The sequence below is a fragment of the Tiliqua scincoides genome, chromosome 1 (genome assembly GCF_035046505.1).
Source record: "Tiliqua scincoides isolate rTilSci1 chromosome 1, rTilSci1.hap2, whole genome shotgun sequence".
Lineage (NCBI taxonomy): Eukaryota > Metazoa > Chordata > Lepidosauria > Squamata > Scincidae > Tiliqua > Tiliqua scincoides.
The window spans coordinates 258524259-258549609 of NC_089821.1; the positions used below are offsets into that span (position 1 = coordinate 258524259).

General features: G+C 45.8%; 1 long non-coding RNA gene across 1 annotated transcript; it reads left to right on the plus strand.

Moving 5' to 3' along the window:
- The first annotated feature begins 2669 nt into the window (after positions 1–2669).
- On the plus strand, positions 2670–12955 carry LOC136636945 (uncharacterized). Its single transcript, XR_010793572.1, has 3 exons — positions 2670–2798; positions 9202–9307; positions 12879–12955. It is a non-coding gene; the product is annotated as an uncharacterized lncRNA (long non-coding RNA).
- Positions 12956–25351: the final 12396 nt, after the last annotated feature.

Sequence of the window (25351 nt, forward strand, 5' to 3'; positions counted from 1 at the left end):
GGTGGCAGTGTAAGGGTTAATGTTTTGGTTTTTCATTGAGCAAGAGGCAGGGGGGGAAAGGGGGATGGGAGCAGGCTCTCTTGTCCATCTCTGAAGAAACGGATGATCATTAGATGAACTTTTTTACCCTGAACCAGTGAGGAAAGAAGGCAGGGGGGAGGCAGTTCCTAGCCATGGAGAAACAGCATGGAGAGAAATGGCATGGCTTCAGCTGGCTCATTGAATGACCAACCACATTTGGACTACTGAGTAGAGCTGCAAAGGATTGGGTTGGGAGGTCTGATCTAGCAGGGCTCTTCTTATTTGGTCATACTGGTAAGCCTCCAAGCTGCTGCACGTGATCTTCCTCCCTCTTGCCACTTCTGTCCCTGTTCTCACACAGTTCATCCCACCCCCTCCTGCCTTGCTTACAGATGGGATGGGGACATCAGGGGAGTGTTTAAAGAGACCCATACACACACAAACCCCAGCAGCAGCTTTGGGGTGTTTTGTTTTTTTTTAGCTGCAGCTGACATTTTTTAACCAAAAAGACTCAGGAGTCATTTAAAGTCATTAAAACGCTCTGGGTGACTTGGAGAATCTGCCCATTAGGACTCATTTGCAAGTTGAGTTAAACAGGGTGGAGACTTGTGACTTGATTTGAGACAAACTGCACTGGATTTGCCCATCTCTGGTTATTTTATAATTTTATTGTATTTTCTATTTGTTATTAGATTTGGTCATGTCGTTCAGTTGTGTTTTTACTAGCTGTTTTTTGTATTGTTTATCAATCTTATTCATTTGTCATAAATAAACATATCCTGAAAAAGAAAAAGAGACGAATCAAATTAAATACAGTCCTATTTTAAGACTGTTATAAAGAATTGAGTGGAAACAGGTAGCTTGGCAAATCTGGTTGAGAGCAAGGATTTTTAACCTGGCACAACTGATTACCAAAAATGAAAAGTTCAAAATGTTTGATATGATCCAGGCTGAATACCACCTCCCCAAGACAGCTCACTGGCAGGACTTACAAATTTGACACTATATATGTCCCAAGTTTGGCCTGGATACCTTGGCTTCTGCACAGCTTCCTGAATTTCTGAAATTTTTGAAAACAGTACATACACTCCCCTGTTCTCATAGATTTTGCTATGCATTTATGTAGTAAAGACCATTTCTGGAGGAACTGTGCACCACTTGGACTTTGAAGACGGGCATAGAAAATGATGCTTCTTTATAGTCTGAATTACTGAAGAGTGCTCAGGACTCTCCATTAGACCTCTGGCTACAGTTAATCCCAACTCAGCATTATCATGAGCTGAACTGGGCTCCTGCCAAGTTACTTTGACAAGGGCTAACCTTGCATTGCCAATGTACTTTAGAGAAGTGGATCTTTGCTTCAGATGCTATGGTCATGCATGCCCAATCATCTGTCCAGGGCAAGACTAAGGCCCAAATCCTAACCAACTTTCCAACACTGGCATAGTGGTGCCAATGAGATGTGTGCTGCATCCTACAGTTGGGTGGCACTCATGCAGGCCTCCTCAAAGTCAGGGAATGTTTGTTCCCTTACTTCGGAGTTGCATTGCCCTTATGTCGGTGCTGGAAAGTGGGTTAGGATTGTGCCCTAAGCCTTACTGGTGCCTGAGGTGGCATGCCAAATGCTATCCTGGTAATGTACTAGCCTCTGTGCCTCCCATTCCCTGGTGGGAGACTTTAGTCCATCATTCTTCTTTCTTTCTCAATCATGCCTATATTTCCCCCTCCCCCTCCCCAAGTTGGCTTTTGATTTTGACAGCACATTAAGGTTAGGATATGGGGGATTTAGACTGGGGAAACAGCATAAAGAAAAGGGTTAAACACCCCTCTCCCTTTGTGTCGCTGCTCCAGTGAAAATCAAAGGTCTCTGTGGCTTCTTGAAGAAAAATAATAATGTTGGAAGGTCCAGTCATGGTTCCCCCATATCATGTCTGTGGCTAAGCGGCTGAGCTGTCAGTCAGAACTTCCCTAGTTTGAATCTCACCTCTTGCCATGAACACACCAGGGGCCTTAGGCAAGCCACTCCCTCTCAACCTCAACCCTCCCCCTCTACCATATGGGAATAATAAAATATTCATACTTACAGCACAACCCTAGGCATGTCTGTTCAGATATAGGATCCATTGATTTCAATGGGGCTTACTCCCAGGTAAGTGTATATAGGATTGCAGCCTTAGGCCTGGGAGGAAGCTTTACTGAATACAGTAGAGCTAAATAGACATGCCTACAACTGGGCTGTTACGTACTTTGCAGGTTTATTAATAGTAGTAGCAGCAGCAGCAGCAGCAAAAGTTTTTCTAAGGAATGCATCAAGATAATATGCTTTGCAATCTCAAAAAGCATTATAGAAATGCAAAGTATGATTCAGATGTCATTTCAACTACAGCATGAAAGAACCCTCCTCCTGGAGGAGTTAACACTTGCTTGCTGTGCTGCTCCCTTCCCGATAATGATGCTCTCAAAAAGGAGGTGGCAAAAGAACACTAGAAGGTCAAGAGCAGGGCAACAAAAATGCTTTGGCCTGGGGCCCTACCATGTACAGAGAGAGAGGAGAGGACCTGTTTTTATTTAGCCTGCAAAGAGGATGAGTCAAGAGAGATAAGAAGCCTGGAGAATAATAATGGGCCTTACAGGAAAGGCCACCCAGTTGCTCTCATTTTCTCTCTCTCACAGCATCCAAACAGGGAGAAATATAATGAAATTAAGATGTCAGGAAAAATAAGCCAAGCTTCAAACGCTATTCTTCTGAGTCCTCATTCAGCAAAGGTGAAGACAAGGTTAGATAGCTGCAAGTTCATATATTGCTAGTGATCTCATCCAATCTGTGCGCTGTAGAGACTGCCTGACTGCCTTGAAAGCAGAAGTGATTTGTCTTAAGGAAGGTTAATTTTTAAAATTTGGAAAGGGCCAAGGGCTGGAGCCTGGGGGGATCAGGAGGGGGAGCTAGGTAGACTCTGGTAGGCCAAGGGTGGTGCTAATAGGAAAGGCTCTTGTGCTGTTTGCTGCTGGAACTGGTATTGGCAGGCGTGGCAAGCCAAGCCTGCACTTGGACATACAAGCCACAAGGGAATGGCAGCATGACAGAAGGCTCCACAGTTATCGCCGCCATGCATTACTCTGGCACTAGTTTCTCATTGTTATGCTGGTCTCCTGTTATTCTGTTCCACTCAGTTCATCAGAGCCTTTGAGCAGTCACCCTAAAGAAACCATATCTATACATGCCTGCACCCAGCAGCATGTCAAATAACGTGCTGTGGCTGAACTCAGTGCCTTAGTCCTTTAGTGTGCATGGATGACCTAAGCAGTTTGAGCATGTGCACCAAGTCAAAACTCCGCCATAAGTGGTTGAGTAAAAATCTGGGACAATCTGTCCTTTTCTCCTGGTTTTTACACACAAAAATTATGGCAACTGGCCCAGAGGTTAAACTGTATATCGGCCATGACCGCTGACAATGTTGGGAATGTGGTGATTAGGCAAGGTTGAGGCACAAGTTGTAAAGATTTACTGTGTCCCTGTTTTCCAACCAGATGCGGGCCAGAATTACAGAACCCAGGAGAGCTCCAAGTAAGCAGCTCACTCTAACATGTGGTTTGTTGCCCAGTTATAGCGGGATGCAAATGACTGGGACACAAAAAAAAGACACCAGACACAAATGTCTACAAGTGCCAATGACTGGTATGCATGCGACCAGGACGTAATTATCCAGGATGGAAATATCTTAATACCATCACATTCTTTTCTTTCTTTTAAGGACTATTCTCTTTTCTGACCAGCCAAATTTTCACCTAATAGAAGATTTTAACCTTCTACTGCTTTAGCAAGGACACTTACTTGATTTAGCTTCTCGTATTTTGCATTGCAGTGAAACAGTGTGGGGGGAGAAAAATCGCTTTCAAGCAAAGACCTGCCCTTCCTGATGAAAAACCTTGACAAATGCCACTGCATCATCTTTTGAAGTGAATGGCTAATGAGACGAGTGAAGCAGAAAGAATAACTAACGAAACGCATTAAAAGATTAGGATAACTTTGTATGATGAAATGCTCTGAGAGCCGACTATGCTCTGCACTTGAAAATATTCAGTAGGGGTCTCAAGTGACTCATCTAATGAAACAAGGAAAATTATATTGTCACCGTAATCCTTAATTGGTTGATTGTAGCCTAAAAACAGGATATAATTCTCAGCAGTTCTTGGAAAGTTGCCTTTTCAAAATGTTCCCTTTGATGGCTTAAACCTGCATTTCAGGCATTACAAAAATCAGTGGTGCTTAGAAAATGTTCCATTACTGCGGTGGTTTGCACAGCAATTTTTCCCACCAGCTGCAGGAGGAAATCGTCCCTGGTGTTATTGTAATGAGGATCCCACACGCAAGACTAGACTGTTACCTGGCTCCAGTCTCGTCCAGCATGGGACAAACCATGTCATGGGTTGAGCAATGCAAAGCTTTGGGGTTTAGAACCAAAGAACTTCAGCAGCTGATCAGCTCAGAAGACCTGGCCGCAGGCCCAGATAAGGATGAAATGTTGCCTGATGTAATGCCTACATTGTCCACCCTGGCCTTTTTCCTTTTTGCATGTTCATCAGCATATGTAGGTCTTGACTCCCCGACCTCCACCACTGTTATCTGCTCCTTGTCCACCTGGTCACATCTTCAAAGCAGGCTTAGCACAGCGTACTAGAACAGATGCTCCACCCAGCCTATTTTGGAGAAGTGGTCATGAAAAGTGGAAGCAGTATGATCCCAAAGTGCCAGGCCTCCTTCTCACTACCACCCCCTCCACTTTGTCCACCTGCTGCTTTAAAATAAGCTCAGTGGAGTAGACTGGATGTGGATGAGGAAGGCCCTCTTCTGTTCCCAACGTGCTTGCCCATGCTTTTTAAGGAAGCAGTGACAGTGGAGGGGAGAGATCTGTCGGATGGGTTTTGCTGGGTTTGAGTTTTAATCCATATTACATTTATTGTAATTGTTTTTAGATTGTTAGCTGCCTTGGGGCCCAATCCTACCCAACTTTCCAATGCCAATGCCACCGAAATGCAGCCCCAAGGTAAGGTACCAGACATTTCCTTACCTTGAGGAGGCCTCTGTGATTCACCCCCCGCCCCACCATAGAATGCAGCACACACCCTGTTTGCACGGCTGTATTGGCATTGGAAAGTTGGATAGGACTGGGCCTTTGGCAGTATTTTTAAAAATGGGAAAGGTGCGATATAAATTTATAAATAAATCAATTGTGCTGAATTCTGCCTTCTATTGTGTGATGCCTGGGGGTTCAAGTGATGGATAACAGCTGTCTATTGGAAAGGAATGTAATCACATAACCAAGCTATATGGCACTGAAACACTGAAATTCTTCCTGCAGCTGTCCACAATAACTATATATAAGTTCATTTCTCAACCCCCAAGCTAGGGATTCATCCACCTGTTTTTCTTGTTCTAGATATATTTTTTCCCCTGAAAATTATATGTCCAAATGTAGAGGAAGTCTCGCTGATGATCATCCAGCACATTTGTGGGAATGCACTAAGTTCCTGCTATATAATTGAAAGACTTGGTCATATGCCATGGATATTGTTCTTTGCTCATTACTATATGCAAGGGATAGTTTAGAGAAAAGCCCAATCTTGTCTGATCTTGGAAGCTAAGCAGGATCAGGCCTGTTTAGTACTGTGATGGGAGACCGCCTGGGAATACTGGGTGCTGTAGGCTTATACCATAGTCTTTCGAGACTGAAGGTTGCCAACCAGTTTAGAGAAAAATAATAGAGAAATAATAGAGATAGTTTAGAGAAAAATAATAGACACACCATAATTTTATTATTCAGGATGGCACAACACCAGAACCAGGGGACGTCCACTGAAATTGGTTGGTGAGAGAGTTGGAACAGACAAAAAGAAACATTTCTTTACCCAGCATGTAATTAATCTGTGGAACAGCTTACCACAGGATATGGTGATGGCACCTGGCCTAGATGCCTTACAAAGGGGATTGGACAGATTTATGGAGGAAATGTCTGTCACAGGTTACAAGTCATGATAACTAGATGCAGCCTTTGGGTTTTAGAGGTAACCTAAGAACATAAGAACATAAGAACATAAGAACAGCCCCACTGGATCAGGCCATAGGCCCATCTAGTCCAGCTTCCTGTATCTCACAGCGGCCCACCAAATGCCCCAGGGAGCACACCAGATAACAAGAGACCTCATCCTGGTGCTCTCCCCTACATCTGGCATTCTGACTTAACCCATTCCTAAAATCAGGAGGTTGCGCATACACATCATGGCTTGTACCCCATAATGGATTTTTCCTCCAGAAACTCGTCCAATCCCCTTTTAAAGGCGTCTAGGCTAGACGCCAGCACCACATCCTGTGGCAAGGAGTTCCACAGACCGACCACGCGCTGAGTAAAGAAATATTTTCTTTTGTCTGTCCTAACCCGCCCAACACTCAATTTTAGTGGATGTCCCCTGGTTCTGGTATTATGTGAGAGTGTAAAGAGCATCTCCCTATCCACTCTGTCCATCCCCTGCATAATTTTGTATGTCTCAATCATGTCCCCCCTCAACCTATCTCTGAATGCCAGGCGCAAGGGAGTGCTAACAAGATACAGGTATCATGTTGTCTTGAGTGCTCCCTGTGGCATCTGGTGGGCCACTGTGAGATGCAAGAAGTTGGACTAGAATGGCCCTTTGCCTGATCCAGCAGGGGTCTTCTTGCGTTGCATATATTTCTTTAACTAAAACTACAAGGAAAATTTCCCTGAAACTTGGAATTTAGCTTCTTTAAATGTGTGTATATTTTTCTGATTGTTCTCTCCTCATATTTACTAGAAGCAGACATTAAAGAACAAATTCTTTCCAGTGGCTCTTTTTATTTTAGCAGGGCTTCAAACTAGAATCAGCTCTGGGTTGCAATTTTATACACACATTCCTAAGAGTAAACACCATTGAACAAGGAAGCCAGGAGAAGCACCACTCCAATTTTGCTTCTCCTGGTTCCTTTTCCCACCAAACTCTGCTGTGCTATTTCAAAACAGGGCAGCAGAGCGAGGAAGAAGAACCAGGAAAGCTGGCCAAGTTGGGCAGTGGGTGGATGGCAGTGCAATCCTGGAAGAGGGCCACCATTTTAGTGCTGTTGTCATTGACATCTTCTCTCCTCCTTGCTTTCAGGAAGAAGCAAGGCACAATGCACCTGACCTTCAAACACACTTTTGGGTTCTTGGGGTGAGTCCCAAAGCATAAGAGAACATAAGAGAACATAAGAGCAGCCCCACTGGATCAGGCCATAGGCCCATCTAGTCCAGCTTCCTGTATCTCACAGCGGCCCACCAAATGCCCCAGGGAGCACACCAGATAAAATAGCAAATGTCACCAGCAAAATAGCAAATGTCACAGTCATAACAAATGATGCGTTCATCTCTTTCATTGTAGTGCTGCACGAATGACATATTTTCTAACCTACCATTTAATAATGAATGTTATGCACAGTGGCGGCCCTGGGTCGGGGTAGAGGGGGCAAATGCCCCAGGCATCATGCTTGCCATGCCCCCACCGCTGCCGCCTCTACCCACCATGCCATTCCACGCTGCCTGCCTCTCAGAGCCATTCTGTGGGTAGGCAAAGCCCTGCATGGTGCTCAGAAGTGTGCAAAAAGCCTTCTGAAGCGTCTCACGCGTTCTGAAGCAATATTTCTGGTTTTGTTGGGAAACCAGAAGTATTGTATAAAACAGTGCAAGAAGCCTCAGAAGGCTTTTCGAGTTGGGCTGTGCGCCGCCCGAGCCTCCATGAGCATCCTGGGGAGGGGAAGTGGCATGATGGAAGGGGGACGGCACGTCACAGAAGGCGGGCAGGTCTGATTAGTTATGCAACTATATACTTGTCACCGTACTGCAGGTAACACAAGCTCTTTAACCACTTACTAATTTTGTCCCGCTGATGTATTGAATGGCTGGGCTACCCATATTGTGGCAGGTTTAAATAGCAGGAAGCCTTGTAAGGTCTTTAGCCTAGTCCTGACACATTAACCATGAACCATCACTAATTTGTAGCATACTTAAAAGGACCAAACTCAGCAAACCGCAAAGGCATGTTAAAACTAACGACAGGCACAGAAGAAATGTGATCAAAGGTATTTTCAGATCAAAGAAACATGAAACCCGAGAGGCAGCCACGACAAAAGAAAGAGGCATCCAAGAAAAGAAGAGGTATGTGCCAGGAGAGAAGAGAGAACATGTAAACAGCAATATTGAAAAAAAGAAACAAAAAGCAAAGACATTTCTCTTTGGAACATGAAGGGTTATCCAAATGAGGAGCAGAGGGAAAACTATGGGAACATATATCCTGGCAAGTTACAACAGCCGGCATGCCAAGAGAAAATCAGAGGAGTGACTAGCTAAAGATTTTCAAAATATATATTAGAAGCAGGAAGCTTGCCAGAGATTTGGTTGGGCCACAAGACCACCATGGTGTGAGAAGAGAGGAGCAGCTCAAAAGGATATGGACTGAAGTTGTGAATGCATCCTAGCTGTCTGGAATAGTTGATTCATGTGCTCTGTTGACTAAGGACACAAGATTCTATACTTATGCCTAAAGAGTGTTTATTTGAATGTTTGCAGTTGCATGCATTTCATTATAGCCTGCAACAAATGCATCTATGCATAACTTTTGGGATACCCTCTTTAAGATAATATTTACATAACCACAGTTTCTTTGGTTCTTCTAGTTCAGAGGTTCTCAAACTGTAGGTCCAGGACCCACCAATGGGTCATGACCTTATTTTGGTGATTCCTGGAACTCACAGGGCAGATTAGGCTATGTGCATCAAGGGTTAAACAAGTTGCTACTTGGGGGAGGGAGCACTGCTGTCCAATCACCATTATAGCCACAGCATTTATAAATCAGGCCGCAGTCTCTAGGGCTTCTAAAAAGTGTGTGAGAATCACTGTTCTAGTTTATTGAGAAGACTTCTCATGTGGTAGTTTCCTGCATTCACCTTTCTCCATCTTAGCAAGTCATTAGATACTTGTTGGAACCAGAAAACCATCAAGATATGACAGGAGCAGTTACAGAGGATGAAGGCTATAAATGCAGTGACAGGAAAAATCTTTGCCTATGTACATCATGATAGAACTGAATGCTAAAAAAGACTCTTTTTCCTAAACTATCTGTTTGTTTTTTTTCCAGATGATAATTTGGAATAATCAAAAGTGGATGTTTTTGGAAAACATGGAACTTCAATGGCAAACATCTTTGGTTCTTTACTGGAAGAACACACCCTAGTGCATTTGCAGTAAGTGTAGCCTGAATGCCAGTGTTTTGGAGAAGAGTGAGGCTTCTGAAGCACTATTGTGTATGTGGGTGGGCAGGGGTTGTTGCTCTGGTTAGGCACACAGTCATTGCCTAATGCACACTAGTCGGAGACAGGAAAGCTTTATTAGGCCCTATGGGAATCATTTCCCATACAAATAGTTTTTTCACATACATAAGGATGTTTAGTTCCTATATCCACAGTGGGATCGGATCATCTCTATTCTGCTTTTCTTTCCGAGGGAACTCACAGTAGCATAGCTAGAGGGGGTACAAAGCACTAAGTTTTGCATGGTTCCTCACCAAAGCATGCAAGCAGCCCCTCCTCCCCTTCGGAGCAATTCTGGGCTGCTGGAGCAAAACGGAGGAGAAACTTCCATTTTGTTCTAGCGGTCTGAAATGGCTCCAAAATGGAGGGCTGCTTATATACTGCGGTGAGGCACTGTGCAAAACTTAATGCTTCACACCCCCTCTAGCTAAGCTACTAGGAACCCAAAGCTGCTAACAAGACATAGAATTATAAACTAGGTTAAAACATCTTCAAAGAACCATAACGAAGCAGTAGCAATAGAAGCCAATCTCCAGTACAGCAAAAGTACAAGCAAAAATCAGCCAAACACAGCAGGGGCACTAGAAACATAATCAAAAACAGCAGCTACCAATCACCAAAAGCTTCTTGGGATAATCATGTGTTTACCATGGAAAGGAAAATCTACAGTGATAGGGTCAGCCTTCCTCAGGAGGACATTGCAAGGTACAGAGGCCACAACTGAAAATTCTCTGTCTCTCATGACCGTCCTCCAAGTGTCATCCAGAAAGAAATACAGAGCAGGGCCTTGGATGCTAAAAAAAAAGCAGAGGAGGAAACATATTCTAAAACTAGATATATGCCGTAACAGTGTCATATACTATATAAGGTAAATCTCAGTCTATTGGAAAATGCAAGTAAGAGATCATTTTCAAGTGGAAAATAAGACACTTGATAAGGCTGCACATAACCAGGAAAAAAAAGAACTGTTACTGCTTAAATATTGATTAAATGCCTTTTAGATCTAGGGTTTCATATGAAGGGAAGAGTGAAATTCATCTGCCAAGAGTATGCTTTATTTGAATAGCAAAATCTGGAGTTATTCCAACTCAAGTAGACTCAGTTAATCTAATTTTTCAGGAACATAAGTATAGATTTCTTTCCATTTTCATAACACTCCTTGGGACGTGAGTCCTATGTGCAATACAATCTGCTGTAGAGTTTTGCTACTAATTCATTTTAGTTGTTCAAAATATGGTCCATTTCCAAGAAAAATAAAAGATTAGTAAATATGTCTCTAAACATTAGATAGGAGGTAATGAAAGTATCTGTGCAGACTACTGCTATGCAGAAAAGCAATTTTAGTAGTCATTTTTTAAATATATTATAACATGCCTATAATATTTAAAAGGTTTGTTTTATGGTTTTAGTGTACTTTATTTTGCAAAGCTTCACATTGTTCATAGATATTGGTGATGTTCCTGCGATATTTGGAATTGGGTCCAGCAGGAGAAGCATTATGGACCAGCCCTATGCTGGCTAGCACTGGCAAAATGGCATGCATACTGTCGCAAACATGGTGTAAGGCACCTTGCAGCCGTGTGGAGGCCAGCAGCACCAGTGGAAAGGCCTGAGCCAGTCTGCCCCTGTTACTCAGAGGCCTGTACATGCTGGAACACCTAGGGTCTTCCAAGGGTGGCAGAGGGGAGATGGGAGAGGGTAGAATGGGGTTGAGGAGGCGTTACCTGGCGGGGGAGGACAGGGAGGGGGTGGTCCAGGCCCAGGAGGGCGGTGGGGATAGTGGCGCAGCTACCACCACATCCTATCCCCTCTTCTGGTCCTGAAAGTCCAATGTGATATTCCTGGCACAGATCTGGGTAGTCCCATAGAGGTTGCTGCAGCTTTATTCAAGTAAGAGGATGAATATCCCCTGCCCTTGAGGAGCTCTCAGGCAGCCTGTATTCCTGCACTGGATGCAGCAGAGTCTGCACCAGCCCTGCTGGATTGGGCTGCCTGAAGGATAAGACAGGGAGCAAAAAGAAACGTACTTCTGTGCTCACAGACAACCCCCCCCCCCCGTTCATCTACTCATTCAAAAACATTGCATCTATCAGCAAGGGTGGGCCCTATGAGAGAAAAGTCTTTGGTACGCAGCATTTCTTTCCCTTCTGTATCACCTCTCTGGTTGTGTCCATGCAGATAAAGAATGCTGCACGTGGCAGATTTGTGGGGGAACAGAACCAGTATTAAACATGACATGTGAGCCAACAAACAAATATTCAGAGCTGATCACTATACAGGAAAGAGACAGGCAGATTCCAAGCAGCTCCTTCCCCAAACAGATGTTACAGGATCGTCAAAGACGACAAAGTTGATCACCTTTTGAAATGAGATATCCTCATTTGCACAGCCTGCTGCCTTACATGAACAGTAGTAGATTGGGGTTTAATGCCGTATGCACATCTTTGCACAGAAACCTGTGTGCAGATCTACCCAACTGTGAGGCCCACGTGCTATACCTATGTTTACAACTCCCCATTGCAATTCTCATGCAACGTCTCTGTGAGGAGAAGAAATCACTGGGCCATCCTCTCTGATAGTTTCTGCTTGCAGCTTTGCATAAGATATAGTCGTCAGGCTGTGTCTCCTTTCCTTTTTTCCTGATAATTGGGTTTCTGGACCAAATATGAAATACAAAGCACCGTGAGTCTCAGTGATTCTAGCATCACCTGATATTCTGCCCCACTGTGCTACATTGGCCTGCTCTGTGCAGTGCCACCCCTAGAGATGGTTAGTCACGGTACTGCAGATACCAACAGGAATCAGGGGGCACAGGAGCCAGTAAGGTGCTATTCAAGCAGCCGATTCTGCCCTGGTTCCTCTGCATGAGCAACTGCTTGTTTGGAAACAGATTGTGCTGCTCTTGGACTACCCATCCCAGCATGCTTACCTCCAGATCTGACAAAAACACATCCATGGGCTACCTATTAAAATTACCCAGAATCCAAAGCACTGATTGCAGATACTATATACATAGTCTAGGTAGGAGTCTGAAACTTGGAGTCTGATTCTGGATAGACTGTGCAGTTATGGGCCACAGTTTTCTGCTGCATAAACATGCAGCACCACAGACGTTTGTGTTTGTCCATGTGTCAGCATATACCACACGTGCAATTGACAACTCTTCAGGGAAATCATCTTTTGAAGCAACCCTCAAATCTTTTGGAAACTATCTGCAGCTGCTTCTAATCCTCAGATAGCTCCATCTATGTGCATCTCTAATTTTAATATGAAGCCAGTCATCTGTAAAATGTTAGCTGCACTGGAAGACACAAATCTAGGTTTTGATCAGAACTCAGCCAATCAGTATGACTTTTTCCCCTCTTGGAGCTCTCTGTATGTTCTGGAAGCAATGTAAGGAAACAAACAGGAATCACCACAAAAACTCCTCCAAGCCAGCAACTAGTCTTGAAATTCTTTTCGATTAGGAACTTGAACGCTGATAGAATTTCCCTTCTCACCACAGGTATTCCAATGGCAATTCAAATTCTCCAGCAGAAATGAACTTGAAAGAGGATAAACCGTCCCTATAATTGTTTAATGAGCAGTACGAAAGCTAAATAAAGGAATGTGATTTATTTTTTCTATTGACTCATATGTATGCATATTCTTTCTCGTATGCTTTCAGCCAAAAAGCCAGGCTGTACTCATTTAAATAACTAGGTAAGTTGAGATGGAAAATTGCAGGCAATATGATTTTGTATGAAAAAATGTTAGCCAGGCAGCTTGAAAGCACACCAAAGGAATTTTATTCACATGGATCATTCCTATTACATTCAGAATACTTTTTTTTTTTAATCTTGGCTCAGTCAGTTTCCTATGATCAATCATTCCTTTTAGATTCAGAATCAAGTTTTTGCATTCAAAAAAGGAAGGCCTGATATTTAAATCAGAAGAAGGAAAGGGATTACTGCATTTAAGGAATGCATTTTGCAGAGGTCTCCTTATGGACCTTTGGACATGAGGCACTTTTATTTAAGCCTGGCCTACACAACATAGACTCACAATGTGTAATGAAGTCCACCATTTACAGTGCCTTCCACCATACAGGTGGTCACCAGCCCTTGTCAGCAGTTCCAAACAGGTTTATTAAGCTGTTGGCATTCAAGCCCACAGGCAACTTGAATCAGAAGAAGCGGACAGGGGCAACCCAGATGAACAGTCAAGAAAAGATCACAGTTCACAAGATGGGTGGCAAGGCAAAATGCAGACTAGGAGGCAGAAAACTCTAACGACTTCCCTTATCAAATGTCACTTTGTACAACCAATGAACTTGTTTCAAACATTTGTCTGCTGAGGACTCCCTGAACAATGACACTCCCATATACGGCAACAAAGAAATCTGGAGACAGGTAGTATTCTAGAATGTTCACTTGGTTCATGCAGTGGGCTAGTCACACCATTGTCTCCTGTGAATTGAGCATTCCCTTAGCATGCCCACAGTTTTCTCCTTGAGCTTGAATTTGACAGCAAACATGCTGTAACGACTGCCCACTACAAGACAGTAGTCCAGTGGGGATTATCTGTGTTTCCGGGAAGCACATCCACCATTAATGCTTATCTTGTTGAAGAACTACTAACAGGCGTCTATAGAATCCAAAGGTTTCCAAGAATGCAGCTGAAAACCACTACTTTAGAACAGGGGTTCCTAACCTTTTCACAGTCTCCCAATGGATTGCCCAATATATTCCCGCACCCCAATATATTCTCTCATGGGGAGTGTGAGCCACAGTAAGTCCTTGCGGGAGGCAGGGGAAGGCAGCGATGCAATCCCCAGGATCCCCTGCAGCAGCCTCCCAGGGATGCGGGGAGCCCTGTGCGAGTGTCTGCAGGGCTCCCCAGCTTTCTTAAAGTGAAAGTGCAGTGATCATGCTCCGCCTTCGCAAAACCGGAAGTGGAGGGGATTGCATCGCTGAGGATCACGTTGCTGCCTTTCCCCTGCCTCCGCCCCCTTAAGGGGGCAGATTCCAGGGCCCTCTGGCTGGGGTGTCACGACGCCTCACTTTGAGAGGCCCTGATATACTCCCTTCACTAGACTGCCAAAATCATAATCACCAGCTCAGTTAGGTACTAGTATAACTTCAAAATATGTCAATAGCTTGGTTTTACTGTACATATGAATAGCTAGGAACAGAACTCCCCAATCTGTATTGATAATGGTGATAGTTAATAATGTAACTTTTTTTAAAAAATTGTTCAGGTATCAAGTCCCATATTCCCATCATTTGTTTCCCATACCCCCTGGTAAAAGGATGTATGTGCCATGAGAGATTCCCATACCCCCTGGTAAAAGGATCCCTGCTTGAGATGATAGGTCAGCACAAAATAACCTTTTGCTTAAAGGAGAATACTGGCTCAGTGTTTATGGATAAAATGTGCTTACTGTACTTTCTGGCAAATATGGATGCCAAATGGATTATGTTACTGGATGTTGCATTTTATTTTTATTTTTTTATGTATGCTTTACTAAGAACATATATTCTGTGCTCTTAATCTTACCCTGATATTGAGGGTTCAATTTGCTGAGGCATTCCTCTGGACCTCTGTCAAAATTGCTTAATACTTTTCAAAATGAGATTCCTGATTTGCTTTTAGTAAATTACTATTTTTTATTAAACTCACGATATAGTTCCTAAGACAGTTTTAAGAAATATAAATTTGATTCTTTGTAGGCACCATCAAATATATATTAAAATGTGCTCCCTTTAAAGTATAAAATGAAATGTCAATTATTGGAGTCTTGGGGGAGCACAAAAAAGGCATTGATTTATAGAAGGAAATGATGTATTCATCCTAGGAAAAAAAGTTTTACTGAGCAGTCTTGCTTACATGAAATGTAAATGCGTCTAGACTGAGCATGTGCCTGTTGCTTTAAGAGCCATGGCTCACTATTGATGTCATTAATCAGGAACTATAATTTGTGCATGTGTGATACGCAATGGAAACGAAAACACTGCAGTAACTAATCTTTCATTTGCAGTTAACTGTTTCAGGAGTTCATATGGTACCCTTAAGACACTGCGGTGAACAGCAAGATTTGTATTTTCATCAGAGTTGAATACTGATGAAAGACATCTTTGGTGTCTTAAGAAGTCACCTGCACCAAGCTTTGCCTTACACGCTTGTCCATTTCCATGGAATCCATTAAGGATCAAACAAACAATCAACTGCAATTCTTTAATTGGTAAATGGCCCTAGTTATGAGCTTCAGGGCGCAATCTTAACCCCATATGTCAGTGCTTTCCAGCACTGACATAAGGGCAATGCGGCTCTGAGGTAAGGGAACAAACATTCCCTTACTTTGAGGAGGCCTCCGTGAGTGACACCCAGCTGCAGGATACAGCACACGTCCCACTGGCATCGCTATGCCAGTGCTGGAAAGCACTGACATAAGGGGTTAGGATTGTGCCCTCAGTTTTTGATTGGCAATTAGAAGCAGGGTTAGAAACAAGATTACCTCTCTGTTTTCACCTGGTATATTTTTTTTGCGGAATACACTTACCCGCTTCCCCTTCATATCTCCATTAAGGAAATTAATGGGGTGCTATTTTATTATGAATTGCATCTCAGTGTCTTCATTTATGCTTCGTCCACATTGTCTTGCATGGGACATTCATCTGAATGTATTGTTCATGTGAAGCATAGGGTGGACATACCCAAATGAAATTTGCCATTATTTGTTGGCTGCTTTGGCACCCAAAATGGATCATGGGAAATTTCACAATAAAAGAGCAGATACATTTTCCTCTGGGACTCCTAAAAACAGAAGAGCCTGGCTGGACTAAGGCCTACCTGGTACAGTGTCTTGTTTTCCACAGTGGTCCACCAGATGTTTTTGGAAAGCCTACAGGCAGAAGAAGAAGACAACACCTCTCTCCTGCATTTGTCCCCCAGCAATTGGCATTCAGAGACATTTGAACATTATAAAGCAATTTTCTGTAAGACAGCAGCATGACAAAGCACAATTTTCCCATGGTCGCAAAGAGATACAAACGGTTGGTTGGCAACCTTCAGTCTTGAAAGACTATGGTATAAGCCTACAGCACCCGGTATTCCCAGGCGGTCTCCCATCCAAGTACTAACCAGGCCTGACCCTGCTTAGCTTCCTAGATCAGACAAGATCGGGCATGTGCAGATACAAATACAACTTACCTTTTGTCTGCTAATGCTGCAAGCTTAAAATACAGACTGCATGTGCTCTCTGCTCCTCCTCAATAAACATTGAATGAACCACCTCAGAAACATTCAAATGTCTTCTAAAAGCTTCAGAACAACCAACCATTTCCATTTTGTGTGTCAGAGCTTCAGTAACTGCATTCCATTCAACAATTGCCGTGAAGCTGGCCTTTGAGGAGAGAAAAGGATGCCTTGTCATCTTTCTTGCCTGCCAGAGAGATTCAGGCAACGCAGCTGCTCCAGAAGCCCTTAGGCCAGGACAGTTGCCGTTTCATTTGGCCTTGGAGCTCTCTCGGCTCTCCATCAGACTCCTGCTACTGGCACTTCAGGAATGGTGCCAATATTGCCACGCTCCCCCAATTATGCGCAGGTGTGAATCAGCAGGGAGAGAGAGAGGTTGTGAGAGACTGATTTATGTGGGATAGTGATGATTATCATGTAGTGATAATTAACCATAGTTCCTGGTCACAAACTGCTGGGCAGCCTAATCCTGAGCTGCCTGGCATGCAGGACTGCAGCAGCACTGAAAATGGCTGCTGCTGCCACTGCCTTCCCCCGGGAAAAAGCGAGTAGCCCTGCAATGGGGCTACTCAATTCTATGGTGATCCGACGGTCGGCATAGAATGAAGATTCTCCATGTTGGGCAGCCAGCCTGACAGGATCAGGTGGAGCAAAGCTCCACTGGTCCTACCTCCCTCCCGCCCAGCTCCCTCACCCCCTGCATGCCTCCTCCCCGCCATTTCCCTGCCCTCCCTCTACCTCCCCCCACCCTTGAATGCCTCCTCCCCACCTCCCCCCCCATGCCCACACTTACCTCTCTGCTGCCCGGTGGTCCGTGCGACCGCCGAGTGGGGGAGGTCTGATGCTCCACTGCTACTAGCCCAGTGCAGGCCAGCACTAAGCTAGCACTGGCGCTAGGGCCCGCAAACATGCCTTATGGCACATTTACAACAGTGAACACCAGCGGTGAGCCAGCGTGCACTCTTTAGTATTGAGCCCAAAGTTTGGAACACAGTGGTTGAAAATTCCTAAAAATTCTTTCCAGGTTCTGTGGCTCTGTTTCTAGGGCAGTGGTTTGTGGTAACAAACTGTCTGTCCCTCTTCCTTCACCCGCTCTGATTACTACAGGCAGTTTACTACAGATTGATTACTATAGACAGTTGCCCTAAAAACAGAGCTGCAGGACCTGGAAGAGCCTCCTGGATGCCAGAAGTGGCATCACAAGAAGCAAAGACCATAAAGAAAACCATAGAGGTAAAATGTACCATGAGAAGAGGAACACTGAAAATCATTGGCCTAAGATGAAAAGCAAATGTCTTTGCTATTGGCTTGGTAATAATTTGAGAACAGAAAAAGTTAACCGCAGAGCTCAGGTAAAGAAATTTTTAATTTATTTTTATTCATTTATATACAAATACATAGTATTGTATGTATTTCTGTTTTAATTTCCCAACATAATATTATTTATATACAAATACAGACACTTGGGATTGGCCCAAGTAAATTGGGGAAAGCTGAAGTATAAACCTAGCAATGTCACAGAAGAGGCTGGAGCTTAACATCATGTACAGCTAATCTGTTCATGTAGAGGCTGCCAGAGAATCAACACACACTGTGGGAATGTATCCCACAAGGACTCCCATATCCTTGCTTTTCTCCTGAGAAATCTCAGTGTCAAGTCCTCCCTATGTCCTTTAAAATGTTTCATCCTGGAAGAAAGAAAGCCAGATACATTCCACAAACAAATAGATGCCTGCTGGATTAATTGGGGAAATGGAAAATTGCAAAGGGCTGTGCAGGGAGGTAAAGGAAGCCTGCGTGCCTGGTGCTCTCTAGTCCTGGTTTAGATCACTGGTGTTCAGAGTTAGGCACATCAAAGCCAAAAATGCAAAATCTCATCACATTTTAGTGTTAGCAGCAATGAATGAACTATGGGCATTTCCTTTAGAAGACGTCTCAATAAACATGAATAAAATAGGACTGCACACATGTCACAGATGTACAGTTTGGATCTAAAGATGCCACAGCTATAGCATATGTCAAGTCTGCCTCAGAATGTCTTATATTCTGATGACAATTTGAGCTGAACCGCTTTGCAGGTCAGAAAACCCTCTGAGCAAATGGTGACTATCTACATTAGCTCCCCCGGTCCTGTGGTAATCTAGCTGTAGACAGATAGTTTTTACGAGAGCAGAGGATGGTGCTTTGCAGCAACATGCGACACCTGCGTGTAGTGGCATCTGCACATGAAAATCTCATGAAGGTTGGGAGGTTGGATGATACAAAGGCTTTAATCCTATTTCCCCCAGTACAATCTTGAACAAGATTAAGGACCCAATCCTACCCAATTTTCCAGTGCCGGTAAAGCCGTGCCAATGGGGCGTGTGCGGTGGGGCATGCGCTGAACCCTGTGGTGGGGAGGCAGTCACAAAGGCTTCCTCAAGGTAAAGGAACATTTGTTCTCATACCTCGGGTCTGCATTTGCGGCTGCATTGGTGCTGGAAAATTGGATAGAATTGGGTCCTAAGCTCCTTCCCTTGCTCTGCAGTTGATATTTAATATGGGGGGGGGGAGCTGGTGTTGGGGCCAAAGGGAGCTGCATACTTGTTAAATAGCATGCAGTGGGAGATGCTTCAACTCCTCCTTGTTGGTGAGGCGACAGCATGTGACCTGAGCCACCTGGTGTAAACTGTTGGTTCTAGCAGTACAGGGAGCTTGTTGTTTCAAGGAGTGTGGGTTGCTGCTCTCTCCTACTTCTCTCCTTTGACTTCTTTTCCTTTCTTCTTGTTTCTGCTTGTGTAGTAACGGCTGCCATTCTCTTTGTGTTCTTCTAAGAGCGCAATCCCTACCTGGAACAGGCAAGCTAGGAGGCTTGCGCTATATCCAGCGCAGGATAGGGGCCATAAGCGGCTTAGCCAGAGGTAAGGAGAAACCTTTCCCCTTACCCCTGGGTAAGGGCTGCTGGCCCTAATGGGTCTCCTTGGACTTGTGCCACCTCTGGATGTGGAGGTGCCTCTGGAGGTGGCACGTGTCCGAGGGGAGTGGAGTGGAGCATAACTGCTGGATCTCAGCCCCACCTTCTTCTCCCTCTCCCTCTGGGCTGCCCATTACCCGCCCTCCCCCCAACCAGGATTGCCTCCCTCCCTCCTCCTCCCTGCCTCCCCCATGCCTACCTTTCATTCCTGCATTGGCTCATCTGAGCTGATGCAAGGCAATGGGAGGAAGCTGGCGCAGAGGCTTTTGTCAGCCTCCGCAGGCAGGCACTTCTGGGAGCGCCGGCCTGGCTTCCTCCCGAGGAGGCGCAAACGTGCCTTACATGTTAGGATTGCGCCTCCAAACGTGCCTCCATGTTAGGATTGCGCCCTAAAGCTCTTAACTAAAGTTGGTTTGCTGTTGCTTTAAACCCTCAGCCCTGTTTGCTTTATGGCCCAAGCTAGTGCAGCTTCCGCACTGACATAGCATATGCTGCACTGGTGCTGTCATGAAAGTGCCATAAAGCACCTCATGATGGCATAGCAGTTGCCAGCGCTGGTGCAAAGGTCTGCACCAGCCTGCATGTGCCAGTGGAAGACCCAACCCATGCCAGACACAGTAAGTTCCATGCTGGATGGCGCAGGGGCAAGGGAATGGTGGAGGAGGGTGGCGAGGGGTGTAACGGGGCGGGAGAGGGTGTTGATGGGGCTGATTAGGCCCAGGAAGGGGGTGGGATTGGTGGCAGTGATACACCCCATATCCTATCTCCCTTCCCAGTACTAATCTGCCAACACGGAGCAATTGTGCCGGCTAATTAGCCTGTGCAGATCCTGTGCAGTTGGGGCTTATCACAGGGCAAGGGGATGAATGTTCCTTGAGAAGTCTGCCAGCATGCCAACTTCCCCATAGGATGCAGTGCAGATGCTGGCCCCACTGCACTGGCATGGGGGAAGTTGGATAGGACTGGCCTTCCTATTCCTCAGCTCTGCTAATACTCCAACCCACTCACCATGGACCTGATCTGTGAGGATCTCCAGTTTGGTAATTAATCTGTTAAAAACAAGCTTGTCAGCCTTAAAAAAACAGGCCTAACACCACATGTAGTTTGCCCTCTTTAGTTGTTCTTTTAAAAAACACTGAGAGCCCAATCCTATGCATGTTTACTCAGAAGTAAGTCCCATTATAGTCAATGGGGTTTACTCCCAGGAAAGTGCAGATAGGATTGTAGCCTGAAAAGCCTCAAACACCAGCACCCACTTTGTCAAAATGGAGGACACGTAATCCACATTTCGCAGAAAGATACTCACTACAGGTGACCAGGTTAGTGTCTGACCACGAGTCTGTTCTGCATTCAGTAACCGTTCAGGATTTCAGCCCTGTGAATATATTTCTAGATGAAGGACCAACCTTTAAAAAAATTGCTGTCCTACAAATCCAGTTTGTTTCCACTAGAAAAATCCCAAAGCTGTCAGATGAGTTGACGATTTAAAGAGTGCGGGTTTAAAAAGGCATTTAGGAACAATTCAAAGTCAACGGGATACAGTTCAAAAGCATGGACTGGTTCTTGAAGTCTGGCATGGCAACATGGGAAAAGCACCATAAATATGCATTTCTATTCCATAGACACTGATAGCTGAGCTGCACTAAAATCCATACCGCCAAAGAACTGACCTGCTAGTCCCAATCAGTATGTAAAATGCAATGCATGCACAAACGCACTACTCCGCTGCTTCTTGGATGTCATTGAGTCATCACAATTTGTATTGGCAACCTTCAGTCTCGAAAGACTATGGTATCGCGCTCTGAAAGGTGGTTCTGGCACAGCGTCTAGTGTGGCTGAAAAGGCCAATCCGGGAGTGACAATCCCTTCCACACCGGGAGCAAGTGCAGTCTGTCCCTGGTCTGTCTCCCTGGCTATGGGCCTTCCTTCTTTGCCTCTTAGCCTCAGACTGTTGGCAAAGTGTCTCTTCAAACTGGGAAAGGCCATGCTGCACAGCCTGCCTCCAAGCGAGCCGCTCAGAGGCCAGGGTTTCCCACTTGTTGAGGTCCATCCCTAAGGCCTTCAGATCCCTCTTGCAGATGTCCTTGTATCGCAGCTGTGGTCTACCTGTAGGGCGCTTTCCTTGCACGAGTTCTCCATAGAGGAGATCCTTTGGGATCCGGCCATCATCCATTCTCACGACATGACCAAGCCAATGCAGGCGTCTCTGTTTCAGCAGTGAATACATGCTAGGGATTCCAGCACGTTCCAGGACTGTGTTGTTTGGAACTTTGTCCTGCCAGGTGATGCCGAGGATGCGTCGGAGGCAGCGCATGTGGAAAGCGCTCAGTTTCCTCTCCTGTTGTGAGCGAAGAGTCCATGACTCGCTGCAGTACAGAAGTGTACTCAGGACGCAAGCTCTGTAGACCTGGATCTTGGTATGTTCCGTCAGCTTCTTGTTGGACCAAACTCTCTTTGTGAGTCTGGAAAACGTGGTAGCTGCTTTACCGATGCGCTTGTTTAGCTCAGTATCGAGAGAATGTGTGTCGGAGATCGTTGAGCCAAGGTACACAAAGTCATGGACAACCTCCAGTTCATGCTCAGAGATTGTAATGCAGGGAGGTGAGTCCACATCCTGAACCATGACCTGTGTTTTCTTCAGGCTGATTGTCAGACCAAAATCTTGGCAGGCCTTGCTAAAACGATCCATGAGCTGCTGGAGATCTTTGGCAGAGTGGGTAGTGACAGCTGCATCGTCGGCAAAGAGGAAGTCACGCAGACATTTCAGCTGGACTTTGGATTTTGCTCTCAGTCTGGAGAGGTTGAAGAGCTTTCCGTCTGATCTGGTCCGGAGATAGATGCCTTCTGTTGCAGTTCCAAAGGCCTGCTTCAGCAGGACAGCGAAGAAAATCCCAAACAAGGTTGGTGCAAGAACACAGCCCTGCTTCACTCCGCTTCGGATGTCAAAAGGGTCTGATGTGGAGCCATCGAAGACAACAGTGCCCTTCATGTCCTTGTGGAAAGATCTGATGATGCTGAGGAGCCTGGGTGGACATCCAATCTTGGGGAGAATCTTGAAGAGGCCGTCTCTGCTGACCAGGTCGAAAGCCTTTGTGAGATCTATGAAGGCTATAAAGAGTGGCTGTCGTTGTTCCCTGCATTTCTCCTGCAGTTGTCTAAGGGAGAATACCATATCAGTGGTGGACCTGTTGGCTCGGAATCCACACTGCGATTCTGGATAGACGCTCTCTGCAAGTACCTGGAGCCTCTTTAGTACAACTCAGGCAAACAGCTTTCCTACAACGCTAAGGAGAGAGATGCCGCGGTAGTTGTTGCAGTCACCCCTGTCACCTTTGTTCTTGTACAGCGTGATGATGTTTGCATCCCTCATGTCTTGAGGTACTCCACCTTCTCTCCAGCAGAGACAGAGGATTTCATGCAGCTCAGTGACTATGATCTCTTTGCAGCATTTTAGGACTTCAGCAGGGATGCTGTCTTTTCCAGGTGCCTTGCCAAAGGCAAGGGAGTCCAGGGCCACGTGAAGTTCTTCTAGGGTTGGTTCACTGTCAAGCTCTTCCAGCACAGGCAGGCACTCAACGTTGCTCAGTGCCTCTTCGGTGACTACATTTTCTCTGGAATACAGCTCAGAGCAGTGCTGCACCCAGCGCTCCATCCGCTGCGCCCGATCCCGGATGACCTCGCCTGTGGCAGACCTCAGAGGGGCAACCTTCTTCTGCGTTGGACCTAGGGCCTGCTTGATACCATCATACATCCCCTTGATGTTGCCCGTGTCAGCTGCTATCTGTATCTCGGAACAGAGCTGGAGCCAGTAGTCATTAGCACATCTCCTGGCAGTCTGTTGGACTTTGCTGCGAGCAGTTCGGAGGACCTGCAGGTTGCGCTCACTGGGACAGGCCTTGTATGCTGCTTGAGCTCTCCCCCTCCCCCCAACGACTGGCGCCAACCCCTCAGAGCGGGCCCCAAACCAGTCTGCCGCCTTGTTGGTCTTCTTGCCGAACATGGACAAGGCGGTGTTGTAAACGGTATTCTTGAAATGTTCCCATCTGTTGGATGCGCCCGCGTCGGCCGGGCCTGGAAGAGACTCCTCAAGCGCTTGTGCAAATTCCTCCACTTTTCTCTGATCCCGGGTCTTGCTGGTATCAATGCGAGGTCTTCCTTCCTTTTTCGCGTGATACAGTCGCTTTGTTTGCAGTTTCACTCTGCTGCACACCAGGGAGTGGTCAGTGTCGCAGGCAGCACCACGATAACTGCGCGTGATCTTGATGCTGGGAAGGCTGGAGCGTCTGGTGAGGATCAGGTCGAGCTGGTGCCAGTGCCCCGATCCTGGATGTCTCCAAGAGACTCCATGTTGGGGCTTTGTGTTGAAGAATGTGTTGCTGACACAGAGACCGCGATGACAGCAAAACTCCAGTCATCACAATTGCCACATCATAATGTTGCAGTGAAGGGAGAAGCCACTGCTGACTGAATTCCCTTTCTGGGCAACTCTTAAAACACAAGTAGCCCTATACTGAATCATACATTCCTCTAGTGTTCCACAGATCCTCTCCGTGATGCTTTAGAAGTGAAAGTGGAGCGATCACACTCCACTTCTGCTAAACCGGAAGTGAGGTGTGATCTGCTTTCACTTTTGCAGCTTTGGGAAGCCCTGCAGACAGTCATGCAGGGCCCCCCACAGCCCTGGGAGGCTGCAGGAGGCAGCCAAGCCAAGTTCAGCCAAGCCCCTGCAGCCCCCTGAGCGGCACGATCCTGGAGATCGCACCACTGCCTTCCCCCCACCCCGGCTGCCTCCGCCCCGCCCCCGCAAGGACTTACAGCGGTTTCCAAAGTCCCTGAGAGTTTGAAATCCGCTGCCATCTGCTTCACAAAGCTACACCTTTTTTCTGGGGCCTGTGTAGTTTAAATACTTGCCTGACCATGTTCCCTTTCCTCTCTGAAGGTGGGCTACAACTATTTGTAGTTGTACAACTACAGAAATTTTTATTTTCCAGAGCAGTTGGAATGGTCAGAAATACGGTATTCCATCTCAGCTCACGTCAGAGCTTTGACCATCCACTCGAGATCACAAGTGGTGCTGGGGGTTGGGGGGCCTGGTGGGGCTGCTGCAGCTGCGCACCCTCCGGAGCCCTTCTGAAGGCAGGGGAGCCCCACGTGGTGTCCCCTGGACCTCCGAAAACTGAAAGTGCTATTTAATTGCCCTCCAGAGGCCTCAGAAGGGTTTGGGAGGACCAGGGGACACTGCACAAAACTCCGTAACGCCAGTAAGTCTCCTCTCCAGGGGAAGCCCCTTGTAATCCTGTGCCCTGGGCGGCACAGGGGCTAGGTCTGCAATTGCTCCAGTTGCCACAGTACACAACAGTGATGCTCCCTTGTTCAGTGACATAAAGCTGAGTTTCTGTTGGTGCCTCTGCAGCATTTCACCCTACCTGGTGACCTCAGAGACTGAATCAGGGGCTTTCTGCATGCAGCACAGGTGAGCTACTGCCAAACTTCAGCCCTTCCTCTGCAGTGACTGCAGTCAACAATATTGGTTTATTGCTGGTCTTTGTATATGGATCAGTGGTTCATGGTCTTCTTTATGTATTTCTATCTTATTTGTATATTTTGTTAGGTTTGATTTATTTCTGTTTTAGTTTTGCAAAATAAAGAGAAATGAATTAGTCTAATTTGGAAGGCTTTATAGGAGCAAAGGAGTCTCTGTCTTATTAGTTTTAAGAAGATTCTTTGTTGATGCAGCTGGTCTCCCTGCATGACCTTCTTCCAGCCAAAGCTATGTCGTAGTGCACAGG